This window comes from Scyliorhinus torazame, chromosome 23 (genome assembly GCF_047496885.1).
Source record: "Scyliorhinus torazame isolate Kashiwa2021f chromosome 23, sScyTor2.1, whole genome shotgun sequence".
NCBI classification, from domain to species: domain Eukaryota; kingdom Metazoa; phylum Chordata; class Chondrichthyes; order Carcharhiniformes; family Scyliorhinidae; genus Scyliorhinus; species Scyliorhinus torazame.
Window position 1 is genome coordinate 81,085,078 of NC_092729.1, and position 18,972 is coordinate 81,104,049.

An 18,972-nucleotide genomic window follows, 5' to 3' on the forward strand; every position below is an offset into this window, starting at 1 on the left:
TCAAACACTCCCAGGACAGGTACAGCACGGGGTTAGATACAGAGTAAAGCTCCCTCTGCACTGTCCCCATTAAACACTCCCAGGACAGGTACAGCACGGGGTTAGATACAGAGTAAAGGTCACGCTACACTGTCCCCATCAAACATTCCCAGGGCAGGTACAGCACGGGGTTAGATACAGAGTAAAGCTCCCTCTACACAGTCCCCATCAAACACTCCCAGGACAGGTAGAGCACGGGGTTAGATACAGAGTAAAGCTCCCTCTACACTGTCCCCATCAAACACTCCCAGGACAGGTACAGCATGGGGTTAGATACAGAGTAAAGCTCCCTCCACACTGTCCCCATCAAACACTCACAGGACAGGTACAGCTCGGGGTTAGATACAGAGTAAAGCTCCCTCTACACTGTCCGCATCAAACACTCCCAGGACAGGTACAGCACGCGGTTAGATACAGAGTAAAGCTCCCTCTACTCTGTCCCCATCAAACACTCCCAGGACAGGTACAGCACGGGGTTAGATACAGAGTAAAGCCTCCTCTGCACTGTCCCCATCAAACTCTCCCAGGACAGGTACAGTACGGGATTAGATACAGAGGAAAGCTCCCTCTACACTGTCCCCATCAAACACTCCCAGGACAGGTACAGCACGGGGTTAGATACAGAGTAAAGCTCCCTCTACACTGTCCCCATCAAAGACTCCCAGGACAGGTACAGCACGCGGTTAGACACAGAGTAAAGCTCCCTCTACACTGTCCCCATCAAACACTCCCAGGACAGGCACAGCACGGGGTTAGACACAGAGTAAAGCTTCCTCTACACTGTCCCCATCAAAGACTCCCAGGACAGGTACAGCACGGGGTTAGATACAGAGTAAAGCTCCCTCTACACTGTCCCCATCAAACACTCCCAGGACAGGTACAGCACGCGGTTAGATACAGAGTAAAGCTCCCTCTACACTGTCCGCATCAAACACTCCCAGGACAGGTTCAGCACGGTGTTAGATACAGAGTAAAGCTCCCTCTACACTGTCCCCATCAAACACTCCCAGGACAGGTAGAGCACGGGGTTAGATACGTAGTAAAGCTCCCTCTACACTGTCCCCATCAAACACTCCCAGGACAGGAACAGCACGGGGTTAGATACAGAGTAAAGCTCCCTCGACACTGTCCCCATCAAACACTCCCAGGACAGGTACAGCACGGAGTTAGATACAGAGTAAAGCTCTCTCTACACTGTCCCCATCAAACACTCCCAGGACAGGTACAGCACGGGGTTAGATACAGAGTAAAGCTCCCCCTACACTGTCTCCATCAAACACTCCCAGGACAGGTACAGCACGGGGTTAGATACAGAGTAAAGCTCCCTCTACACTGTCCCCATCAAACACTCCCAGGACAGGTACAGCACGGAGTTAGATACAGAGTAAAGCTCCCTCTGCACTGTCCCCGTCAAACACTCCCAGAGACAGAGAGGGAGACAGACAGAGACATATTGGAAGACAGAGGGAGAGAGTTTGTGCAAGAATGAGAGAGAGACAGAGAGAGACAGAGTTAGAAGGAGAGGAAAGACAGTGAATGTGAGAGACATTGAGAGAGAGAGTCAGAGAGTGAGATAGTATCGGCCCCCTTTTGATACCAAACGAAAGATTCAAACATCAATTTTCATTTGATTTTCAGGCGGCACGGTAGCATTCTGGTTCGCACAATTGCTTCACAGCTCCAGGGTCCCGGGTTCGATTCCCGGCTTGGGTCACTGTCTGTGCGGAGTCTGCACGTCCTCCCCGTGTCTGCTTGGGGTTCCTCCGGGTGCCCCGGTTTCCTCCCGCAGTCCAAAGACGGGCGGGTTGGGTGGATTGGCCGCGATAAATTGCCCCTTCGTGACCCCAAAAAAGGTTAGGAGGGGTCATTGGGTTACGGGGATGGGGTGGAGGTGAGGGCTTAAGTGGTTCGGTGCAGACTCGATGGGCCGAATAGTCTCCTTCTGGGACTGTATGTTCCATCTTCTAGCACCCTTTTCCGTGTTAATAGAAAAAACATATGCATGCTTGATCCTGTGTAACTGTTTGCTCCCCAAGTATCCCAGGATAGACCCACTCATCGCCTGGATTAACAATATATTGCCCTGCTGGTCAGAGTGTGTACTGCACTGCACACACAATTATTAAACTGCGCTAGCCTCTAAAATAAACGTGTGCCTGTTGCCATTGGCTGTTCACGCGACCTTTGCGCCGCCGTCTGAAACTTGTTCGGTCTGGTCCCGCTCGGCGTGCTGCATTGGCGACTTTGGCGGATCATTCGGTTTCAAAGGTATATACTCAGCTGGAATCTGGCCCGTCAAAATTCAGCGCCGAGGCGAATCTCTTTCTGAGCAAGTGCTTCAGAATATCGCGCCTGGCCTGCTCTGTCATACTGAGGCTGATGATTCACATCTTCCACATTTAGAGACACGTCTATCGCTCTCTTTGGTCTCAGTTTCTCATTTGTTAACCAACGTCCTCTCGATCAGCTGTCACCCTGTCTTGGACTAATCGACCTTCAGTCAGATCATCTTTTAGGTGCAGCTACAGGGGTCACTGAGGTAATCCAACAGTGCAGTGCTCCCTCAGCACTGGCACCGGGGGGAGTGTCGGCCTGGATTATGGAGCTCAGATCCTAGAGTATAGACATCTCCCTCCGACAGTGCAGCGCTCCCTCAGTACTGGCACCGGGGGGAGTGTCGGCCTGGATTATGGAGCTCAGATCCTAGAGTATAGACATCTCCCTCCGACAGTGCAGCGCTCCCTCAGTACTGGCACCGGGGGGAGTGTCGGACTGGATTATGGAGCTCAAATCCTAGAGCATAGACATCTACCTCCGACAGTGCGGCTCTCCCTCAGTACTGGCACCGGGGGGAGTGTCGGCCTGGATTATAGTGCTCAAATCCTAGAGTATAGACATCTCCCTCCGACAGTGCAGCGCTCCCTCAGTACTGGCACCGGGGGGAGTGTGGGCCTGGATTATGGTGCTCAAATCCTAGAGTATATGCATCTACCTCCGACAGTGCAGCGCTCCCTCAGTACTGGCACCGGGGGGAGTGTGGGCATGGATTATGGAGCTCAAATCCTAGAGTATAGACATCTCCCTCCGACAGTGCAGCGCTCCCTCAGTACTGGCACCGGGGGGAGTGTCGGCCCGGATTATGGAGCTCAAATCCTAGAGTATATACATCTCCCTCCGACAGTGCAGCGCTCCCTCAGTCCTGGCACCGGGGGGGAGTGTCGGCCTGGATTAATGAGTTTAAATTCACATCAAACACAGCTCTGTATTTTACAGAGGGTGACCTGGGGTAGGATGTTTCGTAATTAGAACACAGATTGATCAACTGTTGAATCTCAGGAGGGCCTGTTATAGAACAAGTGATGAGCCAAGTAAACAATAGGGATCCTGGAAACACCAGGAATAACATTCGGAACAACTGGTCCTGCCTCGATTTTACCCAGGAGATTGACCATCTCCCGTCCGTGAAAACAGATCTCAGCTCAGTGTCCAGGTGTGGAATTCACAGGGTTAGATACAGAGTAAAGCTCCCTCTGCACTGTCCCCATCAAACACTCCCAGGACAGGTGCAGCACGGGGTTAGATACAGAGTAAAGCTCCCTCTACACTGTCCCCATCAAACACTCTCAGGACAGGGACATCACGGGGTTAGATACAGAGTAAAGCTCCCTCTGCACTGTCCCCATCGAACACTCCCAGGACAGGTACAGCACGGGGTTAGATACAGAGTAGAGCTCCCTCTACACTGTCTCCATCAAACACTCCCAGGACAGGTACAGCACGGGGTTAGATACAGAGTAAAGCTCCCTCTACACTGTCCCCATTAAACACTCCCAGGACAGGTACAGCACGGGGTTAGATACAGAGTAAAGCTCACGCTACACTGTCCCCATCAAACATTCCCAGAGCAGGTACAGCACGGGGTTAGATACAGAGTAAAGCTCCCTCTACACTGTCCCCATCAAACACTCCCAGGACAGGTACAGCACGGGGTTAGATACAGAGTAAAGCTCCCTCTACACTGTCCTCATCAAACACTCCCAGGACAGATACAGCACGGGGTTAGATACAGAGTAAAGCTCCCTCTAAACTGTCCCCATCAAACACTCCCAGGACAGGTACAGCACGGGGTTAGATACAGAGTAAAGCTCCCTCTACACTGTCCTCATCAAACACTCCCAGGACAGGTACAGCGAGGGGTTAGATACAGAGTAAATCTCCCTCTACACTGTCCCCATCAAACACTCCCAGGACAGGTACAGCACGGGGTTAGATACAGAGTAAAGCTCCTTCTACACTGTCCCCATCAAACACTCCCAGGACAGGTACAGCACGGGGTTAGATACAGAGTAAAGCTCCCTCTGCACTGTCCCCATCAAACACTCCCAGGACAGGTACAGCACGGGGTTAGATACAGAGTAAAGCTCCCTCGACACTGTCCCCATCAAACACTGCCAGGACAGGGACAGCACGGGGTTAGATACAGAGTAAAGCTCCCTCTACACTGTCCCCATCAAACACTCTGAGGACAGGTACATCACGGGGTTAAATACAGAGTAAAGCTCCCTCTACACTGTCCCCATCAAACACTCCCAGGACAGGTACAGCATGGGGTTAGATACAGAGTAAAGCTCCCTCCACACTGTCCCCATCAAACACTCACAGGACAGGTACAGCTCGGGGTAAGATACAGAGTAAAGCTCCCTCTACACTGTCCGCATCAAACACTCCCAGGACAGGTACAGCACGCGGTTAGATACAGAGTAAAGCTCCCTCTACTCTGTCCCCATCAAACACTCCCAGGACAGGTACAGCACGGGGTTAGATACAGAGTAAAGCCTCCTCTGCACTGTCCCCATCAAACACTCCCAGGACAGGTACAGTACGGGGTTAGATACAGAGGAAAGCTCCCTCTACACTGTCCCCATCAAACACTCCCAGGACAGGTACAGCTCGGGGTTAGATACAGAGTAAAGCTCCCTCTGCACTGTCCCCATAAAACACTCCCAGAACAGGTACAGCACGGGGTTAGATACAGAGTAAAGCTCCTTCTACACTGTCCCCATCAAACACTCCCAGGACAGGTACAGCACGGGGTTAGATACAGAGTAAAGCTCCCTCTGCACTGTCCCCATCAAACACTCCCAGGACAGGTACAGCGAGGGGTTAGATACAGAGTAAAGCTTCCTCTACACTGTCCCCATCAAACACTCCCAGGACAGGTTCAGCACGGGGTTAGATACAGAGTAAAGCTCCCTCTGCACTGTCCCCATCAAACACTCCCAGGACAGGGACAGCACGGGGTTAGATACAGAGTAAAGCTCCCTCTACACTGTCCCCATCAAACACTCTGAGGACAGGTACATCACGGGGTTAGATACAGAGTAAAGCTCCCTCTACACTGTCCCCATAAAACACTCCCAGGACAGGTACAGCATGGGGTTAGATACAGAGTAAAGCTCCCTCCACACTGTCCCCATCAAACACTCACAGGACAGGTACAGCTCGGGGTTAGATACAGAGTAAAGCTCCCTCTACACTGTCCGCATCAAACACTCCCAGGACAGGTACAGCACGGGGTTAGATACAGAGTAAAGCCTCCTCTGCACTGTCCCCATCAAACACTCCCAGGACAGGTACAGTACGGGGTTAGATACAGAGGAAAGCTCCCTCTACACTGTCCCCATCAAACACTCCCAGGACAGGTACAGCTCGGGGTTAGATACAGAGTAAAGCTCCATCTACACTGTCCCCATCAAACACTCCCAGGACAGGTACAGCACGGGGTTAGATACAGAGTAAAGCTCCCTCTGCACTGTTCCCAACAAAGACTCCCAGGACAGGTACAGCACGCGGTTAGACACAGAGTAAAGCTCCCTCTACACTGTCCCCATCAAAGACTCCCAGGACAGGTACAGCACGGGGTTAGATACAGAGTAAAGCTCCCTCTACACTGTCCCCATCAAACACTCCCAGGACAGGCACAGCACGGGGTTAGATACAGAGTAATATTCCCTCTACACTGTCCCCATCAAACACTCCCAGGACAGGTACAGCACGGGGTTAGATACAGAGTAAAGCTCCCTCTACACTGTCCCCATCAAACACACCCAGGACAGGTACAGCATGAGGTTAGATACAGAGTAAAGCTCCCTCTGCACTGTCCCCGTCAAACTCTCCCAGGACTGGTGCAGCACAGGGTTAGATACAGAGTAAAGCTCCCTCCACACTGTCCCCATCAAACACTCACAGGACAGGTACAGCACGGGGTTAGATACAGAGTAAAGCTCCCTCTACACTGTCCCCATCAAACACTCCCAGGACAGGTACAGCACGGGGTTAGATACAGAGTAAAGCTCCCTCTACACTGTCCCCATCAAACACTCCCAGGACAGGTACAGCACGGGGTTAGATACAGAGTAAAGCTCCCTCTACACTGTCCCCATCAAACACTCCCAGGACAGGTACAGCACGGGGTTAGATACAGAGTAAAGCTCCCTCTACACTGTCCCCATCAAACACTCCCAGGACAGGTACAGCACGGGGTTAGATACAGAGTAAAGCTCCCTCTACACTGTCCCCATCAAACACTCCCAGGACAGGTACAGCACGGGGTTAGATACAGAGTAAAGCTCCCTCTACACCGTCCCCATCAAACACTCCCAGGACAGGTACAGCACGGGGTTAGATACAGAGTAAAGCTCCCTCTACACTGTCCCCATCAAACACTCCCAGGACAGGTACAGCACGGGGTTAGATACAGAGTAAAGCTCCCTCGACACTGTCCCCATCAAACACTCCCAGGACAGGTACAGCATAGGGTTAGATACAGAGTAAAGCTCCCTCTACACTGTCCCCATCAAACACTCCCAGGACAGGTACAGCACGGGGTTAGATACAGAGTAAAGCTCCCTCGACACTGTCCCCATCAAACACTCCCAGAGACAGAGAGGGAGCCAGACAGAGACATATTGAAGACAGAGGGAGAGAGTTTGTGCAAGAAAGAGAGAGAGACAGAGAGAGACAGAGTTAGAAGGAGAGGAAAATACAGTGAATGTGAGAGACATTGAGAGAGAGAGTCAGAGAGTGAGATAGTATCGGCCCCCTTTTGATACCAAACGAAAGATTCAAACATCAATTTTCATTTGATTTTCAGGCGGCACGGTAGCATTGTGGATAGCACAGTTGCTACACAGCTCCAGGGTCCCGGGTTCGATTCCCGGCTTGGGTCACTGTCTGTGCGGAGTCTGCACGTCCTCCCCGTGTCTGCGTGGGGTTCCTCCAGGTACTCCGGTTTCCTCCCACAGTCCAAAGACGGGCGGGTTGGGTGGATTGGCCGCGATAAGTTGCCCCTTCGTGACCCCAAAAAAGGTTAGGAGGGGTCATTGGGTTACGGGGATGGGGTGGAGGTGAGGGCTTAAGTGGTTCGGTGCAGACTCGATGGGCCGAATGGCCTCCTTCTGGGACTGTATGTTCCATCTTCTAGCACCTTTTTCCGTGTTAATAGAAAAAACATATGCATGCTTGATCCTGTGTAACTGTTTGCTCCCCAAGTAACCCAGGATAGACCCACTCATAGCCTGGATTAACAATATATTGCCCTGCTGGTCAGAGTGTGTACTGCACTGCACACACAATTATTAAACTGCGCTAGCCTCTAAAATAAACGTGTGCCTGTTGCCATTGGCGGTTCACGCGACCTTTGCGCCGCCGTCTGAAACTTGTTCGGTCTGGTCCCGCTTGGCGTGCTGCATTGGCGACTTTGGCGGATCATTCGGTTTCAAAGGTATATACTCAGCTGGAATCTGGCCCGTCAAAATCCAGCGCCGAGGCGAATCTCTTTCTGAGCAAGTGCTTCAGAATATCGCGCCTGGCCTGCTCTGTCATGCTGAGGCTGATGTTTCACATCTTCCACATTTAGAGACACGTCTATCGCTCTCTTTGGTCTCAGTTTCTCATTTGTTAACCAACGTCCTCTCGATCAGCTGTCACCCTGTCTTGGACTAATCGACCTTCAGTCAGATCATCTTTTAGGTGCAGCTACAGGGGTCACTGAGGTAATCCAACAGTGCAGTGCTCCCTCAGTACTGGCACCGGGGGGAGTGTGGGCCTGGATTATAGCGCTCAAATCCTAGAGTATAGACATTTCCCTCCGACAGTGCAGCGCTCCCTCAGTACTGGCACCGGGGGGAGTGTTGGCCTGGATTATGGAGCTCAAATCCTAGAGTATAGACATCTTCCTCCGACAGTGCAGCGCTCCCTAAGTACTGGCGCCGGGGGGAGTGTTGGCCTGGATTATGGAGCTCAAATCCTAGAGTACATACATCTCCCTCCGACAGTGCGGTGCTCCCTCAGTACTGGCACCGGGGGGAGTGTGGGCCTGGATTATAGCGCTCAAATCCTAGAGTATAGACATTTCCCTCCGACAGTGCAGCGCTCCCTCAGTACTGGCACCGGGGGGAGTGTTGGCCTGGATTATGGAGCTCAAATCCTAGAGTATAGACATCTCCCTCCGACAGTGCAGCGCTCCCTCAGTACTGGCGCCGGGGGGAGTGTTGGCCTGGATTATGGAGCTCAAATCCTAGAGTACATACATCTACCTCCGACAGTGCAGCGCTCCCTCAGTACTGGCACCGGGGTGAGTGTCAGCCTGGATTATGGAGCTCAAATCCTAGAGTATAGACATCTATCTCCGACAGTGCAGCGCTCCCTCAGTACTGGCACCGGGGTGAGTGTCAGCCTGGATTATGGAGCTCAAATCCTAGAGTATAGACATCTCCCTCCGACAGTGCAGCGCTCCCTCAGTACTGGCACCGGGGGGAGTGTGGGCCTGGATTATGGTGCTCAAATCCTAGAGTATATGCATCTACCTCCGACAGTGCAGCGCTCCCTCAGTACTGGCACCGGGGGGAGTGTGGGCCTGGATTATGGAGCTCAAATCCTAGAGTATAGACATCTCCCTCCGACAGTGCAGCGCTCCCTCAGTACTGGCACCGGGGGGAGTGTCGGCCTGGATTATGGAGCTCAAATCCTAGAGTATAGACATCTCCCTCCGACAGTGCAGCGCTCCCTCAGTACTGGCACCGGGGGGAGTGTCGGCCTGGATTATGGAGCTCAAATCCTAGAGTATATACATCTCCCTCCGACAGTGCAGTGCTCCCTCAGTACTGGCACCGGGGGGAGTGTCGGCCTGGATTATGGAGCTCAAATCCTAGAGTATATACATCTCCCTCCGACAGTGCAGCGCTCCCTCAGTACTGGCACCGGGGGGAGTGTTGGCCTGGATTATGGAGCTCAAATCCTAGCGTATATACATCTCCCTCCGACAGTGCAGCGCTCCCTCAGTACTGGCACCGGGGGAGTGTCGGCCTGGATTATGGTGCTCAAATCCTAGAGTGTAGACATCTCCCTCTGACAGTGCGGCGCTCCCTCAGTACTGGCACCGGGGGGAGTGTTGGCCTGGATTATGGAGCTCAAATCCTAGAGTATATACATCTCCCTCCGACAGTGCAGCGCTCGCTCAGTGCTGGCACCGGGGGGAGTGTGGGCCTGGATTATAGCGCTCAAATCCTAGAGTATAGACATCTCCCTCCGACAGTGCAGCGCTCCCTCAGTACTGGCACCGGGGGCAGTGTCGGCCTGGATTGTGGAGCTCAAATCCTAGAGTATAGACATCTCCCTCCGACAGTGCAGCGCTCCCTCAGTACTGGCACCGGGGGGAGTGTCGGCCTGGATCATGGAGCTCAAATCCTAGAGTATAGACATCTCCCTCCGACAGTGCAGCGCTCCCTCAGTACTGGCACCGGGGGCAGTGTCGGCCTGGATTGTGGAGCTCAAATCCTAGAGTATAGACATCTCCCTCCGACAGTGCAGCGCTCCCTCAGTACTGGCACCGGGGGGAGTGTCGGCCTGGATTATGGAGCTCAAATCCTAGAGTATATACATCTCCCTCCGACAGTGCAGCGCTCCCTCAGTACTGGCACCGGGGGGAGTGTAGGCCTGGATTATGGAGCTCAAATCCTAGAGTATAGACATCTACCCCCGACAGTACGGCGCTCCCTCAGTACTGGCGCCGGGGGGAGTGTTGGCCTGGATTATGGAGCTCAAATCCTAGAGTACATACATCTACCTCCGACAGTGCAGCGCTCCCTCAGTACTGGCACCGGGGTGAGTGTCAGCCTGGATTATGGAGCTCAAATCCCAGAGTATAGACATCTATCTCCGACAGTGCAGCGCTCCCTCAGTACTGGCACCGGGGGGAGTGTCGGCATGGATTATAGTGCTCAAATCCTAGAGTATAGACATCTCCCTCCGACAGTGCAGCGCTCCCTCAGTACTGGCACCGGGGGGAGTGTGGGCCTGGATTATGGTGCTCAAATCCTAGAGTATATGCATCTACCTCCGACAGTGCAGCGCTCCCTCAGTACTGGCACCGGGGGGAGTGTGGGCCTGGATTATGGAGCTCAAATCCTAGAGTGTAGACATCTCCCTCTGACAGTGCAGCGCTCCCTCAGTACTGGCACCGGGGGGAGTGTTGGCCTGGATTATGGAGCTCAAATCCTAGAGTATATACATCTCCCTCCGACAGTGCAGCGCTCCCTCAGTACTGGCACCGGGGGGAGTGTGGGCCTGGATTATAGCGCTCAAATCCTAGAGTATAGACATCTTCCTCCGACAGTGCAGCGCTCCCTCAGTACTGGCACCGGGGGTAGTGTCGGCCTGGATTGTGGAGCTCAAATCCTAGAGTATAGACATCTCCCTCCGACAGTGCAGCGCTCCCTCAGTACTGGCACCGGGGGGAGTGTCGGCCTGGATTATGGAGCTCAAATCCTAGAGTATATACATCTCCCTCCGACAGTGCAGCGCTCCCTCAGTACTGGCACCGGGGGGAGTGTGGGCCTGGATTATGGAGCTCAAATCCTAGAGTATAGACATCTACCCCCGACAGTGCGGCGCTCCCTCAGTACTGGCACAAGGGGGAGTGTGGGCCTGGATTATGGAGCTCAAATCCTAGAGTATAGACATCTCCCTCCGACAGTGCAGCGCTCCCTCAGTACTGGCACCGGGGGAGTGTCGGCCTGGATTATGAAATTGTGAGACAGAGAGAGTTGGTTCGAAGAGGCCTTTATTGTAAATGATGTTTACAGATTCCATACTAAATTTTTGATTACGAAACACACGTTATAAACCTCGTCGACAGTCATTAAGTGGAAGGTGGGATCGCAGACACCTGGGGCCGTGTAGACGTTGAATTCAGCAGAGATGTTTGGATGGCGGTTCTTGGCTTAGCCAGTGATACGGGCAGCCGGGAGGTAGGCTCTCGGGAGGGTACCGAGAGGCAAACGGAAGGGATCGGATCAGGTCAGGTCGATGGGTGGGCCAGCAGGAGGCAGGTCGAGTTTATTTCGGGGGGGGGGGCGGGGGGAGGGTGTTGGGGGGTACATAGACACTCAACAACCCTGTCTCGAAGGAAGATGTTCTTTCAAGTTGGGGGTCGGGGGGGTTTCTGTCTGCACGGGGCAGAGGGATTCGGAGCCTTCGTCATTCGTGTTGGTTGAGGGGTCGGGGTTCAGGGTTAGGCTTCGCGTGAGGTTCAAAGGTCAGGGTTTCGGTCTTCCGGTTGCGGCCATGTTCGGCAGCTCCCGCCGGGAACGGACCTTGGGGCTCTTCAGACGGCTTCCAGTGTGGGAAGGTGACAGCAAGGCCCCCCCCCCCGGCAGTATATGGATTGGACCAGGAGTGGAGCGGCTGAAGAAATGTGATCCTGGGGCAGCGGAAAGTGCGAGGGAGGAGAAGCAAGATGGCGGCGAGCGGAGACCAAGCAGCGTGGGAGTTTCTTAAACACTGCTTTGAGGAGCTGAGGACAGAAATGCTGGCGCCAATCAAGGCGGCGATTGAGAAGCTCGTGGAGACAAGAACAAAGAACAAAGAAATGTACAGCACAGGAACAGGCCCTTCGGCCCTCCAAGCCCGTGCCGACCATGCTGCCCGACTAAACTACAATCTTCTACACTTCCTGGGTCCGTATCCCTCTATTCCCATCCTATTCATATATTTGTCAAGATGCCCCTTAAATGTCACTATCGTCCCTGCTTCCACCACCTCCTCCGGTAGCGAGTTCCAGGCACCCACTACCCTCTGCGTAAAAAACTTGCCTCGTACATCTACTCTAAACCTTGCCCCTCTCACCTTAAACCTCTGCCCCCTAGTAATTGACCCCTCTACCCTGGGGAAAAGCCTCTGACTATCCACTCTGTCTATGCCCCTCATAATTTTGTAGACCTCTATCAGGTCGCCCCTCAACCTCCGTCGTTCCAGTGAGAACAAACCGAGTTTATTCAACCGCTCCTCATAGCTAATGCCCTCCGTACCAGGCAACATTCTGGTAAATCTCTTCTGCACCCTCTCTAAAGCCTCCACATCCTTCTGGTAGTGTGGCGACCAGAATTGAACACTATACTCCAAGTGTGGCCTAACTAAGGTTCTATACAGCTGCAACATGACTTGCCAATTCTTATACTCAATGCCCCGGCCAATGAAGGCAAGCATGCCGTATGCCTTCTTGACTACCTTCTCCACCTGTGTAGCCCCTTTCAATGACCTGTGGACCTGTACTCCTAGATCTCTTTGACTTAGACCCAGAAGGCCCAAGGGGCGGCGATCCGGGGGGTGCGGCAAAAAGCCTCGGAGAACGAGGCCGAGATCTTGGGCCTGGCGGTGAAGGGGGGGGCGCACGAGGCGCTGCGCAAGAGGGGGGCGGAAAGATTCGAGGACCTGGAGAACAGGTCGAGGAGGAAGAATCTTCGGATTCTGGGTCTCCCTGAAGGAGTGGAGGACAGAGAGTGCGTCACGAGATGGGCCAAGAAAGAGCGGAGCAGCAGGTGGGAGAACACGGAGATCCGAATCGACCAGGACTGGAGTGCGGAGGTGTCTAAGAAGAGGGTTGGTTTTAACCGGGCTAAGGCGGTTCTCCGTCGGAAGGGGGGGGTGAAGTTCGGGATGCTGCAGCCAGCGCGATTGTGGGTGGCGTTCCAAGATCGACACCGCTACTTCGAAACGCCTGAGGAGGCGCGGAACTTTATCCAGTCTGAAGAGTTGGACTCGGATTGAGGGTTTGTCGTGGCGGGGGTGGGGGGGGGGGGATGTTTACCGTGTTTACCGCGTTTGGGGAACGTTCTTTTTGTTTGCGCGCTGGGTGGGGATGGGCGAATGGATTTGACGTGGGGGCTGTGGGAGAGTGTGGGCGTTGGCGTTGGAGGGCCCCCAGGGAGGAAGAGGGTGGAGCGGAGCGCGCGCTGACTGCCAAGGGGTGGGGGGGGGAAGGGGGATTCTCACGCTGGGGGGTGGGGGGGTCGATGGAACGGCGGGAGAGGCCGGGGTCAGCAGGAGTCAGCTGACTTAGGGGAGCGTCATGGGGGGGGAGCAAAATGGCGAGATGTGGATCTAGCGGGGGGGGGAGGCGGGACTGGGTTGCCGCTGCGTTGGCCAAAGGGGAGCTGGAAGTAGGAGAGGGGGTCGGGGCGGGGGTCCCCCGCCTGGTGGACTGGAGGGTGCGGGAGGCGCGGGCACGTGGCTGGCCTAGAAAAGGAGATGGCTAGTCGGCAGGGGGGGGGGCGTTTAGCCCCCCAAATCCGGCTGATAACTTGCCCGGATGTTCGCACACTTAAAGGGACTGAAGGCGGACGTGGTCATGCTCCAGGAGGCGCCTCCGAAGGTGGCGAAATTCTCCGGAAACGGCGCGATGCCCGCCGACTGGCGCCCAAGACGGCGCCAATCAGACGGGCATCGCGCCGCCCCAAAGGTGCGGAATCCTCCGCATCTTTGGGGGCCGAGCCCCGACAATGGGGGGGCTAGGCCGGCGCCGGAGGGATTCCCGCCCCGCCAGCTGGCGCGGGAATGACATCCCTGGGCGGCGCGTGCGCGGGAGCGTCAGCGTCCGCCGACGCTTTCCCGGCGCATGCGCAGTGGGGAGTGTCTCTTCCGCCTCCGCCATGGTGGAGGCCGTGGCGGAGGCGGAAGGGAAAGAGCGGCCCCCCCCCCCCACGGCACAGGCCCGCCCGCGGATTGGTGGGCTCCGATCGCGGGCCAGGCCACCGTGGGCCCCCCCCCCCCCGCCCCGGGGAGAGATCGCCCCCCCCCCGAATATCCGGTGCCGGAGACTTCGGCAACCGACGGGGGCGGGATTCACGCCTGCCCCTCCGACCCGGCCGGGGGGGGTCGGAGAATGTCGCCCCAGGTCAGGCTGAGAAAGGGATGGGTAGGGCAGGTATTCCATTCAGGGCTGGATGCGAAGAACAGAGGGGTGGCAATACTGGTGGGGAAGCGGGTGTCGTTCGAGGCACTGAATATCGTAGCGGATAATGGAGGTCGATACGTGATGGTGAGCGGTGGGTTGCAGGGGGTGCGGTTGGTACTGGTAAACGTATAGGCCCCGCATTGGGATAATGACGGATTTATGAAACGCATGCTGGGTCGGATTCCGGATCTGGGGGCAGGAAGCTTGATAATGGCGGCGGGGGGGGGACTTCAACACGGTGCTGGACCCAACACTGGACCGCTCTAGGTCCAGGACGGGTAAGAGGCCGGCTACGGCCAAGGTGCTCAGGGGGTTTATGGATCAGATGGGGGGAGTGGATCCACGGAGGTTTGCCAGGCCGCTGGCCAGGGAATTTTCCTTCTTTTCCCCCACGTCCATAGAGCCTACTCCCGGATAGATTTTTTTCATTTTGAGTCGGGCGCTAACCCCGAAAGTGGAGGGAACGGAATATTTGGCCATAGCCATCTCGGACCACGCCCCGCACTGGGTGGAGCTGGAGTTGGGGGAGGAGAGGGACCAGCGCCCGCTGTGGCGCCTGGATGTGGGACTGTTGGCGGAGGAGGGGGTGCGCGGGCGGGTACGGGGGTGCATTGAAAGATACTTGGAGGCCAACGACAACGGGGAGGTGCAGGGGGGCGTAGTCTGGGAGGCGCTGAAGGCGGCGGTCAGGGGAGAGCTAATCTCCATTAGGGCCCACAGGGAGAAGAGAGAGGGGAGGGAGAGGGAGAGGTTGGTGGGGGAGATATTAAGGGTGGACAGGAGGTATGCAGAGGCCCCCCGAGGAGGGGCTACTTCGGGAGCGACAGAACCTCCAGACGGAATTCGACCCGATGACCACGGGGAAAGCAGAGGCACAGTGGAGTAAAGCGCAGGGGGCGATGTATGAGTATGGGGAGAAGGCGAGTCGGATGCTGGCACATCAGCTCCGTAAAAGGGAGGCAGCGAGGGAGATTGGTGGAGTTAGGGATAGAGGGGGGAATACGGTGCGGAGTGCGGTGAGAATAAATGAGGTATTTAGGGACTTCTATGGGGATGTGTACAGGTCTGAGCCCCCAGCGGGGGAGGAGGGGATGCGACGATTCCTCGATCAGCTGAGGTTCCCGAGGGTGGAGGAGGAGGAGGTGGCTGGTTTGGGGGCGCTGATTGGGCTGGAGGAGCTGGTTAAAGGATTGGGGAGCATGCAGGCGGGGAAGGTCCCGGGGCCGGATGGGTTCCCGTTTGAATTCTACAGGAAATACGTGGACCTGCTGGGCCCGTTGCTAGTGAGGACTTTCAATAAGGCGAGGGAGGGGGGGACCTTGCCCCCGACAATGTCCAGGGCGCTGATCTCTTTGATCTCGAAGCGGGACAAGGATCCATTGCAATGTGGGTCGTATAGACCGATCTCGCTCCTCAATGTTGACGCTAAGTTGCTGGCGAAGGTGCTGGCTGCGAGAATTGAGGACTGTGTCCCGGGGGTGATCCATGAGGACCAGACGGGATTTGTGAAGGGCAGGCAGCTAAACACAAATGTGCGGAGGCTCCTCAGCGTGATTATGATGCCCTCGGTGGAGGGAGAGGCGGAGGTAGTGGCAGCTATGGACGCGGAGAAGGCCTTTGATCGGGTGGAGTGGGGGTATCTTTGGGAAGTGTTGCGGAGGTTTGGGTTCGGGAAGGGGTTCATCAGCTGGGTCAGGCTGCTATATAGAGGCCTAGTGGCGAGTGTGGCTACGAATCGGCGGAGGTCGGAGTACTTTCGGCTGTACCGGGGGATGAGGCAGGGGTGTCCCCGTCCCCCTTGTTGTTTGCACTGGCAATTGGGCCTCTGGCCATGGCATTGAGGGAGTCCAGGAAATGGAGGGGACTGGTCCGAGGGGGGGAGGAATATCGGGTGTCGCTATATGCGGACGACCTGTTGCTGTATGTGGCAGATCCAGTGGAGGGGATGGCCGAGGTCTTGCGGATCCTGAGGGAGTTTGGGGACTTCTCGGGGTATAAGCTCAATGTAGGGAAAAGTGAGCTCTTTGTGGTGCATCCAGGGGACCAGGGAAGGGGGATAGACGAGCTACCACTGAGGAGGGAGGAAAGGAGCTTTCGGTATCTAGGGATCCAAGTAGCTAGGAGTTGGGGGGCCCTGCACAAGCTCAATTTGACGCGGTTGGTGGAGCAGATGGAGGAGGATTTTAAAAGATGGGATATGCTGCCACTCTCGCTGGCGGGTAGGGTGCAGTCGGTTAAAATGACGGTCCTCCTGAGGTTCCTCTTTGTGTTCCAGTGCCTTCCCATTTTGATCCCCAAGGCCTTTGTCAAACGGGTAAGCAGGAGCATCATGGGATGTGTGTGGGCGAATAAGACCTCGAGGGTGACGAGGGTGTTTCTGGAGCGTAGCAGGGACAGGGGGGGGGGCTGGCGCTGCCGAGTTTGTGCGGCTATTATTGGGCAGCCAATGTGGCGATGATCTGTAAGTGGGTAATGGAGGGGGAGGGGGCGGCGTGGAAGAGGCTAGAGATGGCGTCCTGTGTGGGCACGAGCCTGGGGACGCTGGTGATGGCACCGCTGCCGCTCTCGCCGACAAGGTACAACCACGAGTCCGGTGGTGGCGGCGACGCTGAAGATCTGGGGGCAGTGGAGGTGACACGGGCGCGAGGTGGGGGCCTCGGTGTGGTCCCCGATCCGGGAGAACCATCGGTTCGTCCCGGGAAGGATGGACGGGGGGGGTTTCGGAGCTGGCATCGGGCAGGGATTAGACGAATGGGGGACCTGTTCCATCGACGGGACGTTCGCGAGCCTGGGGGGGCGCCGGAGGAGAAGTTTGGGTTACCCCCGGGAAACGCTTTCAGGTACATGCAAGTGAGGGCATTTGTGAGGCAGCAGGTGAGGGAATTCCCGCTGTTTCCGGCACGTGGGATTCGGGACAGGGTGATTTTGGGTGTATGAGAAGGCAAGGTTTCGGCGATCTACCAGGAGCTGAAGGAAGAGGAGGAGGCCTCGGTGGAGGAGTTAAAGGGCAAGTGGGAGGAGGAGCTTGGGGAGGAGATAGATGAGGGTCTGTGGGCTGATGCCCTGAGTAGGGTTAATTCTTCCTCCTCTTGCGCCAGGCTCAGCCTAATACAGTTCAAAGTTACTCACAGAGCGCATATGACGGGGGCGAGGTTGAGTAGGTTCTTTGGGGTGGAGGACAGATGCGGGAGGTGCTCGGGAAGCCCGGCGAATCATGCCCACATGTTCTGGTTGTGCCCGGCGCTGGATGGGTTTTGGAGGGGGTTTCATAGAACATAGAACATAGAACAATACAGCGCAGTACAGGCCCTTCGGCCCACGATGTTGCACCGAAACAAAAGCCATCTAACCTGCACTATGCCATTATCATCCATATGTTTATCCAATAAACTTTTAAATGCCCTCAATGTTGGCGAGTTCACTACTGTAGCAGGTAGGGCATTCCACGGCCTCACCACTCTTTGCGTAAAGAACCTACCTCTGACCTCTGTCCTATATCTATTACCCCTCAGTTTAGAGTTATGTCCCCTCGTGCCAGCCATTTCCATCCGCGGGAGAAGGCTCTCACTGTCCACCCTATCCAACCCCCTGATCATTTTGTATGCCTCTATTAAGTCTCCTCTTAACCTTCTTCTCTCCAACGAAAACAACCTCAAGTCCATCAGCCTTTCCTCATAAGATTTTCCCTCCATACCAGGCAACATCCTGGTAAATCTCCTCTGCACCCGCTCCAAAGCCTCCACGTCCTTCCTATAATGCGGTTACCAGAACTGTACGCAATACTCCAAATGCGGCCGGACCAGAGTTCTGTACAGCTGCAACATGACCTCCCGACTCCGGAACTCAATCCCTCTACCAATAAAGGCCAACACTCCATAGGCCTTCTTCACAACCCTATCAACCTGGGTGGCAACTTTCAGGGATCTATGTACATGGACACCTAGATCCCTCTGCTCATCCACACTTTCAAGAACTTTACCATTAGCCAAATATTCCGCATTCCTGTTATTCCTTCCAAAGTGAATCACCTCGCACTTCTCTACATTAAACTCCATTTGCCACCTCTCAGCCCAGCTCTGCAGCTTATCTATATCCCTCTGTAACCTGCTACATCCTTCCACACTATCGACAACACCACCGACTTTAGTATCGTCTGCAAATTTACTCACCCACCCTTCTGCGCCTTCCTCTAGGTCATTGATAAAAATGACAAACAGCAACGGCCCCAGAACAGATCCTTGTGGTACTCCACTTGTGACTGTACTCCATTCTGAACATTTCCCATCAACCACCACCCTCTGTCTTCTTTCAGCTAGCCAATTTCTGATCCACATCTCTAAATCACCCTCAATCCCCAGCCTCCGTATTTTCTGCAATAGCCTACCGTGGGGAACCTTATCAAACGCTTTGCTGAAATCCATATACACCACATCAACTGCTCTACCCTCGTCTACCTGTTCAGTCACCTTCTCAAAGAACGAGGACTGTGTCCAAGGTGGTGAAAGCCCGGGTCAGGCCAAGCTAGGGGTTGGCACTATTTGGGGTATGGGACGAGCCGGGAGTGCGGGAGGCGAAAGAGGCCGGTATTCGGGCCTTTGCGTCCCTGGTAGCCCGGCGGAGGATCTTGCTATTGCGGGGCC

General features: G+C 55.2%; 2 protein-coding genes across 2 annotated transcripts in view; both read right to left on the minus strand.

The window, feature by feature from the left end:
• The window catches only part of LOC140399629 (immunoglobulin superfamily member 1-like), a 646,087-nt gene that overhangs the window by 208,174 nt on the left and 418,941 nt on the right, over positions 1-18,972 (minus strand). The gene's annotated exons all lie outside the window — the stretch shown is intronic.
• The window catches only part of LOC140399786 (serine/threonine-protein kinase SBK1-like), a 17,643-nt gene continuing 17,369 nt past the window's right edge, over positions 18,699-18,972 (minus strand). The window contains exon 3 of the mRNA XM_072489266.1: positions 18,699-18,972. This exon is cut by the window's right edge and continues 1,026 nt beyond it. The gene's annotated coding sequence lies outside the window, so the exon portion shown is untranslated.